The sequence below is a fragment of the Rissa tridactyla genome, chromosome 2, assembly GCF_028500815.1.
Source record: "Rissa tridactyla isolate bRisTri1 chromosome 2, bRisTri1.patW.cur.20221130, whole genome shotgun sequence".
In the NCBI taxonomy this organism is placed as follows: domain Eukaryota; kingdom Metazoa; phylum Chordata; class Aves; order Charadriiformes; family Laridae; genus Rissa; species Rissa tridactyla.
In genome coordinates, this window is record NC_071467.1 from 97,270,322 (window position 1) to 97,282,964 (window position 12,643).

Consider the following 12,643-nt stretch of genomic DNA (forward strand, 5'->3'; position numbering starts at 1 on the left):
CTAAAATTAGACATTACAGGGCCTTTAGATTATAGACCATTTTCATAGGCCAGAGTCTATACTGAAAAACATTCTCTGGATTTACACTGACATAACTGAGATGGGAATCAGATGCTGTTCTATAACTAAAAGCCCAATTATGCCAATCAAATATATCTTCAGGAAGCTAGAAAGCTACATAAAACTTGATCATCCTGCTAATATTAATATATAATTAGTTAATAAGCCCCTACAGAGGGGAAGTAATTTAAAAAATTGTGGTGCTAGCTGTATTGCATTTTAAAGACTAATGTCACTTACAAAAAGGTGCACCTAACTGGGGTTTTTTGATTTTACATTGCACTACCACTTTACTTTGTGGCAAGCTTAGTAATTCATTTAGTTCAGAGACAGAAATCACAAGTCCATTATGTATATGAAGTAATTTGTCATTATGGATATTTTATGAGAATTTTATGAAGCTGTAACAGATGGTGAAACTTTTACTTGGGCTAAAAAGAATTTATGTTTCAAAAACTATCTTTATTTTATTTAATCAAATACATTTTCCATACATGAAGAGATTACAAAACATCCCAGTCTCCTGACTCTTGAAGGCTCTTTGACGTGTAATATTTTGTCAGAAAATTTTGACACAGAGTCAAAGCCAGCTGTGTAGAATCAGATTATGCAGAAAATGATGCATGGAATCTTAACCTATAAGAAAATCTGGGCGATTTTTAAAATGTAATAAAATAAAAGATGGAATAAACCCATGGAAATCAGGATTTGTACCTTATTATAAAATAAATGTATTTTTCTTGTAGGAAGGAAAATAATAAGTTGTCAGTAAACACTTTCAGTCTTTGGTTGTAGTACTTTATCCCTAGTAATATGGATATTAACAAAACATGATTTAGCTCAATTAACATAGCTGCTATTCAGCAGCATATTACATAATGATGGCTGCGTGCATTAACAAGCTTCCACCAATGGAAATTCTCTTGTCTAAAGAATCCTCTTAAGAGATTTGAACCATTTTTTTCAGTGATGCTGTGTTTGTTTCAAAAATTTTTCCCATACTTTCCCCAGCTCTAATAGTTGATAGAATGGCTGGTAGAGATTGAATGGGAAACTTGTAAGTGCCAAAATAGTCCAACATCACTTCCCAAACTGGTTCCATCACAGCCAGACTTCCTCATATCTACTCCCCTCTAAAAGTTGTGCTGTGGTTTCCCTCATCCTTGTACGTCAAACACCTTTTAGTTTTGAAGACAAACAGAATCTTTTGTGCTAAAGGCTTCAATATCATGTTTAAAAACAACCTCTACTGATGAGCCTGGATAAATGAAAGCACCCCCTAGAAAGAAATGAATTAAAACCAGGTCACAATAATTGAACAAAAAACTACATTATAGACTGAGGTAAGAGAGGAAGAGGTAGTTAAAATAAAAGGAAGAAATCCGTAATATGCTGCCAATAGCAAACCCACCCCCTTTGATGTATCCATGAATAACTATTATGATTTGTGGCACAAATAGCCCAGTGGTGTGAAGCTACTCAAACACCATTTCTTTGGCGTGCAACCCACAGAAGACCAAAAACCTGACCTAACTCAAAATACTGTTAAAAACACATGGCAATCTCAAAACTTCTGAACTTTGCAAAGCGTATTCACTTCGAGAAACTTCAGTGTGCATGTTTTCACTAGAATGAGAAAATGACAATATTTTTTTTCCTATAACAAGATTTGTCCTCACTATTTTGGCTTTTCTTAACCCAATTTAGCAGTTAAATTGAAACACAAACATTGACTTTGCACACGTTCTTACTTCTTCCCCCAAGAGAAATCGCAGTATAGAAAAACTACTCTCTTTTGGATTTGTGTACACACAAGTAATTGTTATGGCAGAGAGAGATAACCCATTTAGAGGAGAAAGGAGCCACAGCACAGCCTTCTAAATGCCCAGCTCCACTTGGGCCAGTGCACACTAGGAATATTCCCGTATCGCTTTTCTCTGCCCGTACACTGAGGGAACACAGCAGTCACTCAGAGCCCGGTCAGGTATCTCTGCCTCATGCTGTGCTGTGCACGATAGGTGTTTCACTATTTTAGCATTTTGTTTGAAGCTCTTCTTCCTGATTGTTACTGTCACAGCCTCTTTGTAACAGAATTCAGCAGGACATATTATTTCTAGTCCTTCTGCTTCGAAGGGCTGAAAGATGCAAGGAATTATTTTCAGCTCAGCTCAGTTCTCTCATTGCCTTGTAAACCTACACAGCTTGGAATTCTGCATTGCAGCTTACGCATCCAGTAAAATGCCACAAGCACTGAAGTGTTTCCATGAACTTGACTCCCTGTTCTCTTTTCAAAACAAATCTGTAGGAGAGGATAAAATCTTGGAAGAGAAAGAGACCTGAATCCTACACTAGCAGGTCAAAATATATCCAGCTGTAATTTTAAAAGTCTTAAAATCACACTCATTTCAGATAATTTAATTTTTTTTTTTTTTTTGCTTTTTTCTATTGATATTAAAAGTAGTCTCCTCAATAGGACAATAATGTCTACAACAGACTTTTAAAACTTTTTTGCTTTACAACTGCTTTATGGTAGAGCAAAAAACATTAGTAGCCTAGATTAAACAAGTGGATGGTATCCATGTCTCCATAAACACTTGAAGTACTTCAGGTGAATGGGAAACTGACTTAAAAAATGAATTAGAATAAACTCTACATTAAAAGGCTAGTAAAGAAAAAACTGCATCATTGCCTTGCCTATTCTTACAAAAATAGACCCTCTGAACATTCCAAAAGAGAATATTCACATGGGTAAAGTTACTCACCCTTGAAAGTTTTCAGAGCTTCTAGGACATTTTATTTTATGAAATTTGGAATGCTAAGGGTAAGGTTGTGCTTTCTGCTTTCCCTTGGTAGTCACTTTGCTCTCTTTGTGCAACTCCAACAAAGCAAGGAGAGAAAAATACATGATACGGAACATATGAATTGAAAGGTCACTATTCACAGTGGTATTTGTAGAAAAGTGTAGTAGCCAAAACTGCACATGTTCTTGCAATGCCTAAATTTCAAGTTGGCAAACTCCCTATGAAGGTTACTCTCTAAATATATTGGCCAAGACTTTGAAACACTGCAATACCTGCCTTTAAATCATGCTTATTCATAGGTTCAGGAAGGATTTCTCAAACAAACAAAAACTAATCATCTATTCAGATGCTCTTCCAATCCTTACATGAAGCTCTTCTTCAGATCTTCTAGTTTAACAGTGTTTATTTTGTCTGTGCCTAGTTTTTACTCTAGGTCTGTGGATCTCCAAGTGTGTAATCAGAGACGCAATCATACTGCAGCCTTTGCCTCCGCATGAGACTAATAGAAAACCACTATAATAACCTTGTTAACTCCTTATGCCTCTGCTAATCTTATCCGAAACAAGAAGTATGTTTTAAATTATTTTCCTTCTTATTCCTTTCATTGTTTACGGGACTGAGCCTTTCCTTTTGTTTTGTTTTATGAATGCATTTATACTTCTGGATCACGGTCATGCTCTCTTTTCTGATCCTATCCTCTCTCAAACTTAGGTGTCCAAGCTCCTGAACAGTTGGTAGACGCAAACAGGAAACACCCTCGGGAGATGTTGCAGTAGGGAATTCCAAAAGTCATGTTCTTCATTAGAGTTTCTGCTCTGGATATTGCTATTCCTGCATATTGCTGAACGGTTTGAGCAAAATCCTTTCTTTGTAATATCCTTAATTCACACACTTTGTCTTTTTACCCCCAAATCCTAATCCCATTCTCTCTCTTCACTCTCTCATCTTCCTTCTTACAATCATCCCAGGATAATTTAACCTGAAAGATTAATTATAAAAACCCTTCTGTACTATAAAAATATCACGTTGTCTGCAGCCACATCTTGGCCTATAATAAATTGTACTACTTCCTTCTCATCCTTCTTTTTGTTTTCTGTTTACAGCATGAGATCATCAGCTACAAAGCCTACTAGACCACCTTTGCACAATGTCTGGCACATTGTGGCCCTGCTCTGAACTGTCCCACAAGTCCCACACTAATTGATCCCTTCGTATGTACCTGCTAAGCTCACAGGAATCAACAGTCCTATTGGTAACACACTTGGGAGAGAAAAGCACTTTACCCTGTGCCTTTAGGGGAGAGGGGCAACAACCCGGGTATTCTCTTTTCTTTACCACCAGTTCCTGAGTTTGCTTGCTTTGAGGTTGCTTTCTTGAAGCTGCCTGAGCAGTCGCCTTTAACTTTAGCAGGTAGTGACAGATAACACTTGGAAAGTACATTATATTCCTGTTCTCTTTGATCTGTTACCCCAAGACACAAACTTATCTAGTGGAGTTTGATATCACTAACGTCACCCCAATGTAGGGCTGACATTCTTTCAAAATTCTACTCATTTAGAAATCCACTGATTGTGGAGTTTCACATGCCGTGTACTTGGCATCTTCCACTATGCAGGTAAAGCCATCTGTTTTAGTTCATCGTCACACCATTCAAACATCATAGACAACTTTTTTAACATTAAAATGTAAAGAAAGACCTCTACATAGCAATAAGGAGGAGGAGAGAATAAATTAGGCAATGCTTAGAATAGGAAAGACAGCAACCCTCGGATAAGCTATAGATACTACATTTTCATTTGAATGCTAGCGTGTTGCTAAGGACATGGGCAAGAAAATAATTTGGAAGGGGTATCTACCTTTAAGAGCAGGGTGAGAGAAGCAGGTTGCCAGCTTCCCATCAGCTAGACTTCTGTTCAGAACTGAGGACAACATCCAAAATACAAGATGTTGCTGTTTATCCCAATCCTCAACTCAAAGCATCTGGGATACATTCTGGGAAAGCTAAGTAAGAGAGACTGGATATCTGTAACATAAACTTGATTTTACACATGAGAAATTAAGATAGAGAGAAGTGACAAATTTGCTTCAGGTCACCCACCAGATCAGAAGATGTAGCAATGCCTTTCTTATCCAAATAAATCAAATCTAAATAGTTTCATTATTAAGTACTTGCAGGATTGGGTCCACAGATTGCAGCCATAGAAGCAGAGTTCTTCCACGGATACTCCACCCAGCGTCTCTGTTACTAGACTGTTATACTTCTGCTAGAGGCAGAACGTGTAGATGTAGTGCTGAGGGACATGATTTAGTGGTAACTTGGCAGTGCTAGGTTAACGGTTGGACTTGATGATCTTAAAGGGCTCTTCTGACCAAAATGATTCTATGATTCTAATAGCAAAAAGAAAGCAAACAGCAGTTACAATAAAAGCTGCTGAACGTTCCAAACTAACAATTTAATCTCCCGTAAACACAATTCCTTCAAAATAAAAATGTTTAGAAATAGCAGCATAGCAGCCCTAAGCATACTAGTGCCATCACCAGAGAGCTTTATCCTCTGGGGAATTAGAAGTACTCATCTATGCTCCTTGCATTATAAGCCAATCTCATTATGCCTTCCTGCTTCATAATTATAGATCTTATTAACAGAGATGAATTTGATTAAAAAAATAGGCATTACAAATAGCACAGTTTTCAAAAGAAGAGGGAATAATTTAGTTTTGGATGCTAGTGAGAACGCTTCTTCATTTACCTCAAATGCCAACACCTTTGTTATTCTTAATATCATTAAATTAGACAATTTAATGAGAATGTCATTAGTGCAGACCATTTTTGAGAATTTCCAATGTAGAAGAACTCCAGCTACCTGGAAATAATCAGTAAGATCTTAATCTTTTCTAGACAATGCTGACTTCAGTAGAGCTGTAAAAGTTCATACTGGTTGAGTGTCAGGTACAATCTAATATCCAACAACTTTTGGATAGACTGGAGCCATTTGTATTAAGTTTTCCATTCTGAAAATGGCTATTAATAGTGGGCTGCAGCTTTCAGTTTTCATTATCTAGTAGTTCATCTACTTTAAACAACTGTCATTTTTATTGAAAGCTACAGCTAGTGTGTGACTATGGTAGTCCAAGTGTCATATAACCTCTCAAAACTATTTCCCTATAGTGTTTGTAGTTTGTACCTCACTGGAAGTTCTGATTTTGTCTTTTTTCGAAAGTGCCTTAAAAGAAACAGGGGGAGAATATTCACAATTTCCAAACTTTTTATTGAAACTGTAGTTTAGTTAGAAAGTTTAATTAATCACCGCCTACCTAGCCTCAAATTCCTTTTCAACTGTTCTGTTTGTGTTAAGCAGGATGTTAATTATGACAGGGTGATGCCCAGGTGGCTACAGCATGTGCCTGTCAGGTGCCACCATGGCAATGGCACATCAAACAGCCCATCTGTGAACAGAAAGGCCACAGCATTTGCCTTTTAGAAGTACGTAAGCTCCCACTGCATATACAAAACCAGGATGTGATTAGTGTCCAACAGAAAGATGGATTGGAGGAACAGAGAACAGTTTATCAGGCCTATGAGAAGCAGACCCTGTTCTGCTGGTTTTTTGCTATGGTAGTTCACCTTGACGATAGTGAGAGCTATGACTGTGTCTTTTTACCTGTGGGCCCCTGGGCACAGTATTATCTCCCTGAACTCCCCAAAGAATTCCACATTTGAGTCTGTTGAAGGAAAAGGATCATTTATATAGTGACAAACCAATTGGTCTTAAACCTGCTAAGGAAATGAACTGGCAGAGTTGGGAACTGCCCACAGTTTGTGGTTGGGTCTCACTTTTGAAAAGGAGTATCATACAAAGTCTTCAACCATAGAGAAAGGGAGAACAGGAAGTGGGAAGTCTCTTAACATCAGTTCTGAATGACTACCTTTATTGTTACAAATAGTCCTGACCATGCCACATGTAATATTGAGATTATTCTGATAAACAGTTATTATTCTTATATGCAGTTATAGAATCATAGAATCATTTGGGTTGGAAGGCACCTTTCAAGGTCATCTAGTTCAACTCCCCCTGCAATAAGCAGGGACATCTTCAACTAGATCAGGTTGCTCAGAGGCCCATCCCTCCTGACCTTGAATGGTGCCAGGGATGGGGCATCCACAACTTCTCTGGGCAACCTGTTCCATTGTTTCGCCACCCTCATTGTAAAAAATTTCTTCCTTATACCTAGTCTAAATATTCCATCTTTTAGTTTTAAACCATTACCCCTTGTCCTATCGCAACAGGCCTTGCCAAAAAGTTTGTCTCCATCTTTCTTATAAACCCCCTTCAAGTACTGGAAGGTTGTCTCCCCGGAGCCTTCTCTTCTCCAGGCTGAATAACCCCAACTCTCTCAGCCTGTCCTCATAGGAGAGGTGTTCCATCCCTCTGATCATTTTTGCGGCCCTCCTCTGGACCCATTCCAACAGGTCCATATCTTTCCTGTGCTGAGGACTCCAGAGCTGGACACAGTACTCCAGGTGGAGTCTCACCAGAGCAGGGCAGAGCAGATGGGCAGAATCACCTCCCTCAACCTGCTGGCCACACTTCTTTTGATGCAGCCCAGGATGCGGTTTGCTTTCTGGGCTGCGAGCGCACATTGTCGTCTCATGTTCAGCTTTTCATCCACCAGTACCCCTAAGTCCTTCTCTGCAAGGCTGCTCTCAACCTCTTCATACCCATCTATTGATACCCGGGGTTGCCCTGACCCAAGTGCAGGACCTTGCACCTCATGAACACAAATTGTGTTCTCCTCTGTCCCTCTGGTTTTGGGGACTGACAAATGGGTAAACAAGAAAATTGGACGATCAATACCTGGCTCCAAAACTGGTGCTACCAGCAGGGCTTTGGGTTCTATGATCATAGTTTGATCTACAGGACACCAGGCCTGCTTGCTAAGAATGGGAAAACCCTATCCCGAAAGGGGAAAATGGTACTAGGCCAAGAGTTAGCAAGGCTCGTGGACAGGGCTTTAAACTAGAATTGAAGGGGGAAGGGGATAAAACCAGGCCCACTAGTAATGAGCCTAGGGATAAAGGGCCAAGGATGGGGGTGAAATCAGTAGCCCAGCTCAAGTGCATCTACACGAATGCACGTAGCATGGGCAACAAACGGGATGAGCTGGAAGCCATTGTGCAGCAGGACAGCTATGATGTAGTTGCCATCACGGAAATGTGGTGGGATGACTCTCATGACTGGAAAGCTGCGATGAACGGCTATAAGCTCTTCAGAAGGGATAGGCAATGAAGGAGAGGCCGGGGTGTGGCTCTGTACATTAGGGAGTGTTTTGATTGTATAGAGATAGATTCCAGTGATGATGAAGTCAAGTGCTTATGGGTAAGGATGAAGGGGAAGGCAAAGAAGGGAGATCTTGTGCTGGGAGTATGCTATAGACCACCCAACCAGGTTGAGGAGACAGGTGAAGTATTCTGTAAGCGGCTGGCTGAAGTCTCGCAATCGCCAGCCCTTGTTCTGGTTGGAGACTTCAACCTGCTGGGTATCTGCTGGAAATATAACACAGCAGAGAGCAGGCAGGCTAGGAGGTTCCTCGAGTGCATGGAGGATAACTTCCTGACACAACTGGTAGGTGAGCCTACCAGGGGAGGTGCCTCGCTAGACCTACTGTTCACAAACAGAGAAGGCGTAGTGGGAGATGTGGTGGTCAGAGGTCGTCTTGGGTTTAGTGATCATGAAATGGTCAAGTTTTCAATTCGTAGTGATGTAAGGAGGGGGTTTAGCAAAACCTCCACCTTGGACTTCCAGAGGGCGAACTTTGGCCTGTTCAGAATAGTGGTTGAGAGAGTCCCTTGGGAGATAGTCCTGAAGGGCAAAGGGGTCCAGGAAGGCTGGACACTCTTCCAAGAAGGAAATCTTAAAGGCCCAGGAGCAGGCTGTCCCCAAGTGTCTCAAGTTCAAAGGGCGGGGAAAATGGCCAGTCTGGATGAACAAGGACCTTCTGATGGGACTTGGGAATAAAAGGAGGGTTTACAACCTTTGGAAGAAGGGACAGGCAACTCAGGAGGGGTACAGAGATCTCGTTAGGTTATACAGAGAGAAAATTAGGAAGGCAAAAGCCCAGCTGGAGCTCAACTTGGCCACTAACATTAAGGACAACAAAAAAAGTTTTTAGAAATACATCAACAAAAAGAGAGCCAGGGAGAATCTCCATCCCTTACTGGATGCTGGGGGGATAAGTCGCAACCAAGAACGAGGAGAAGGATGAGATACTTTGCCTCCGTCTTCAATAGTCAGACCAGCTATCCCCAGGGTGTTCAGCCTCCTGAGCTGGAAGATAAGGATGGAGAGCAGAACAACCCACCCATAATCCAGGAGGAAGTAGTCAATGATCTGCTTCTGCACCTAGACGCACATAAGTCTATGGGGCCAGATGGGATTCACCCAAGAGTACTCAGGGAGCTGGTGGGAGAGCTCACCAAGCCTCTCTCCATCATTTATCAACAATCTTGGTCAACAGGGGAGGTACCAGATGACTGGAGGGTGGCTAATGTGACACCCATCTACAAGAAGGGTTGGAAGGAGGACCCGGGGAACTACAGGCCTGTCAGCCTGACCTCAGTACCAGGAAAGATCATGGAGAGGATCATCTTGAGTGAGCTCTCACGGCAAGTGCAGGGCAGCCAAGGGATCAGGGCTAGCCAGCATGGGTTTAGGAAAGGGAGGTCCTGCTCAACCAACCTGATCTCTTTCTATGACCATGTGACCCACCTTCTGGATGCAGGGAAAGCTGTGGACGTTGTCTATCTGGACCTTGGTAAGGCCTTTGACACAGTCCCCCACAGCATTCTCCTGGAGAAGCTGGCGAATCATGGCATAGACAAGTGTACTCTTCGCTGGGTAAAAAACTGGCTGGATGGCCATGTCCAGAGAGTTGTGATTAATGGGGTGAAATCCTCTTGGCGGCTGGCCACCAGTGGTGTCCCTCAGGGCTCAGTTTTGGGGCCAGTTTTGTTTAATATCTTTATCAATGATCTGGATGAGGGGATTGAGTGCACCCTCAGTAAGTTTGCAGATGACACCAAACTAGGTGGGAGTGTTGACCTGCTTGAGCCTAGGAAGGCTCTACAGAGGTACCTGGACAGGCTGGATCAATGGGCCAAGGCCAACTGTATGAGGTTTAAAAAGGCCAAGTGCTGGGTCCTGCATTTCGATCACAACAACCCCAAGCAATGCTATAGGTTTGGGGAAGAGTGGCTGGAAAGCTGCCCAGCAGAAAAGGACCTGGGGGTGCTGGTGGGCGGCCAGCTTAACATGAGCCAGCAGTGTGCCCAGGTGGCCAAGAAGGCCAACAGCATTCTGGCTTGTATCAGGAATAGCGTGGCCAGCAGGAGTAGGGAAGTGGTCGTGCCTCTGTACTGGGCACTGGTGAGGCCTCACCTCGAGTACTGGGTTCAGTTCTGGGCCCCTCTGTACAAGAGGGACATTGAAGTGCTGGAGCAGGTCCAGAGGAGAGCTACCGAGCTGGTGAGGGGTCTGGAGACCAGGTCATATGAGGAGAGGCTGAGGGAGCTGGGCATGTTTAGCTTGGAGAAGAGGAGGCTGAGGGGAGACCTCATTGCCCTCTACAACTACCTGAAAGGAGGTTGTAGAGAGGTGGGTGTTGGCCTCTTCTCCCAGGTGAATAATGACAGGACCAGAGGGAATGGTCTGAAGCTGCGGCAGGGGAGGTTTAGATTAGATATTAGGAAGAATGACTTTACTGCAAGAGTGGTCAGGCACTGAAACAGCCTGCCCAGGGAGGTGGTTGAGTCACCATCCCTAGAGGTATTTAAGGAACGTGTAGATTTGGCACTTCAGGGCATGCTCTGAAGGGCCGAGATTGTAGGGGGTTTTTTTTGTGTGTGTATGGTTGGACTCAATGATCTCAAAGGTCCTTTCCAACCATGAAGATTCTATGATTCTATGAGGTTCACATGGGCCCACGTCTCAAGCCTGTCAAGGTCCCTCTAGATGGCATCCTGTTCCTCAGGCATGTGAACTGCACCACTCAGCTCTGTGTCATCTGCAAACTTGCTGAGGGTGCACTCGATCCCACTGTCTTTGTAATTGATGAAGACATTAAACAGTACTGATTACTGGTGTTTTAGTATTAAAGGAAGGAATAGAATAAGAAACTGAATTTGGTGTAAATGCAAGGCATTGGTAGCAGGGGGAGTTGCAGGGGTGGTCTCTGTGAGACGAGGTGAGGGGCTGCACTGTGCTGGATGCAGCCTTTTCCAGCTGGCTTAGCAACAGATTCACAACAGGTCAAAGCTGCGGCCATTGGCAACGTTGTTTGTGGTACCTTTGTGAAAATGTATTTAAGAAAGCACAAAAAATGCTGCAGAGGCACAGAGAGAGGGAATAAAAAGAGTGAGAAACACCAGAGGAAACACCAAGGTCAGAGAAGGAGGAGGAAGAGGCACCCCACAGTGCTGGAGCAGATATTCCCAGCAGCCTGTGGAAAAGCCTGTGTCAGAGAAGATTTTACTAATAGGAACTGCAGCCGTTGGAGAATTCATGCCAGATCAGAGGAAAAGGGGATGGAGGAAGAAATGGCAAAGAGAAAACCACTGTATACTGAATGTAACACACCCCTCTGTGCTCACCTGCACCCCTCCAGGGCAGGGCAGAGGAGTCGGGTGTAAAGAAGTGAAGTTGAGCATGGGAAAGGTGTTATGTTTCTCTTTGTCTCTTACTACTCAAATCTATTTTAATTGGCAATAAATTAAATTAGTTTTCACCGAGTTGAGTTTGTTTTGCCCACAACAGTAACTGGTAAACAATCTTTCTGTCTTTATCTTGACACATGGGCTTTCTTATGCCTGTTGTTCTTCCTATTTTCTCCTCCTGTCCTACTGGGGAGGGGGGAGTGAGTGGCTAGGTAGGATTTTGGTCCTTAGCTACAGTTAACCCACCACAGAAACACACAATTACATCTCTTTAATCCCAGAAATAAAAAGGCATCTATTACTTCAGCTCCAATCATTTCTGCATGTGTCTCTGAAAATCTTTCATAATAGTTACTGTACCTTAAACTCAGGATACCTTTGATGAAAGCAGTCTTTCTTTAGGTAAGACAAAGCATAATTTTCCTGCTATCAACAAGGAGTCCTGCATCACCATACCACAGGTAACTGCTACAGTTTAGAGACAGTAATTTTGTTCAAATGTTTGTGAATACTGTTTTTTACATCAAATAACTTGAACAGCTGATAAATGGAATGAACTCAACCAAGCTCTATGCTGTATAAAAAGAAGAAAATGAAACATTCATTTCTTAAAAGAAGGCACCACAAGAAATAAGGAAATGAAGGAATATTAATATTCAAGTCCAATCTTTTTCTTGTTTACAAGAGCTGTTTGGAAAATTTCTTGAAAAGCAGCTTTCAAACAATAAATGCCAATTTGACAGAATATAATTGGAAGAATGCATCTATTCACTAAAGTTGCTCAGCAGGAACCTTGTTCACCTGTCAGACTCTGCAGGCTGATGAAATTTCTGCTAGATGGCTCCCCTGCTCCAGGGAAGACGAGGAAGACTTCTGTGTTGGAAGCGTCAGACTTCCAGCTCACTGAGGCAGCAAGAATTCCTTCTGCAATGTCTGGAATGTAGCACCTTGAAATCACTTAACACAGATGCTGTACTATAAAAAGAATAATTATGCCTTATGTACACAAAGGCACTCTAGATGCAAGCTGGCCTTAGACAAAAATGCTTTGACATTTCAGGTCTAAATCGGTT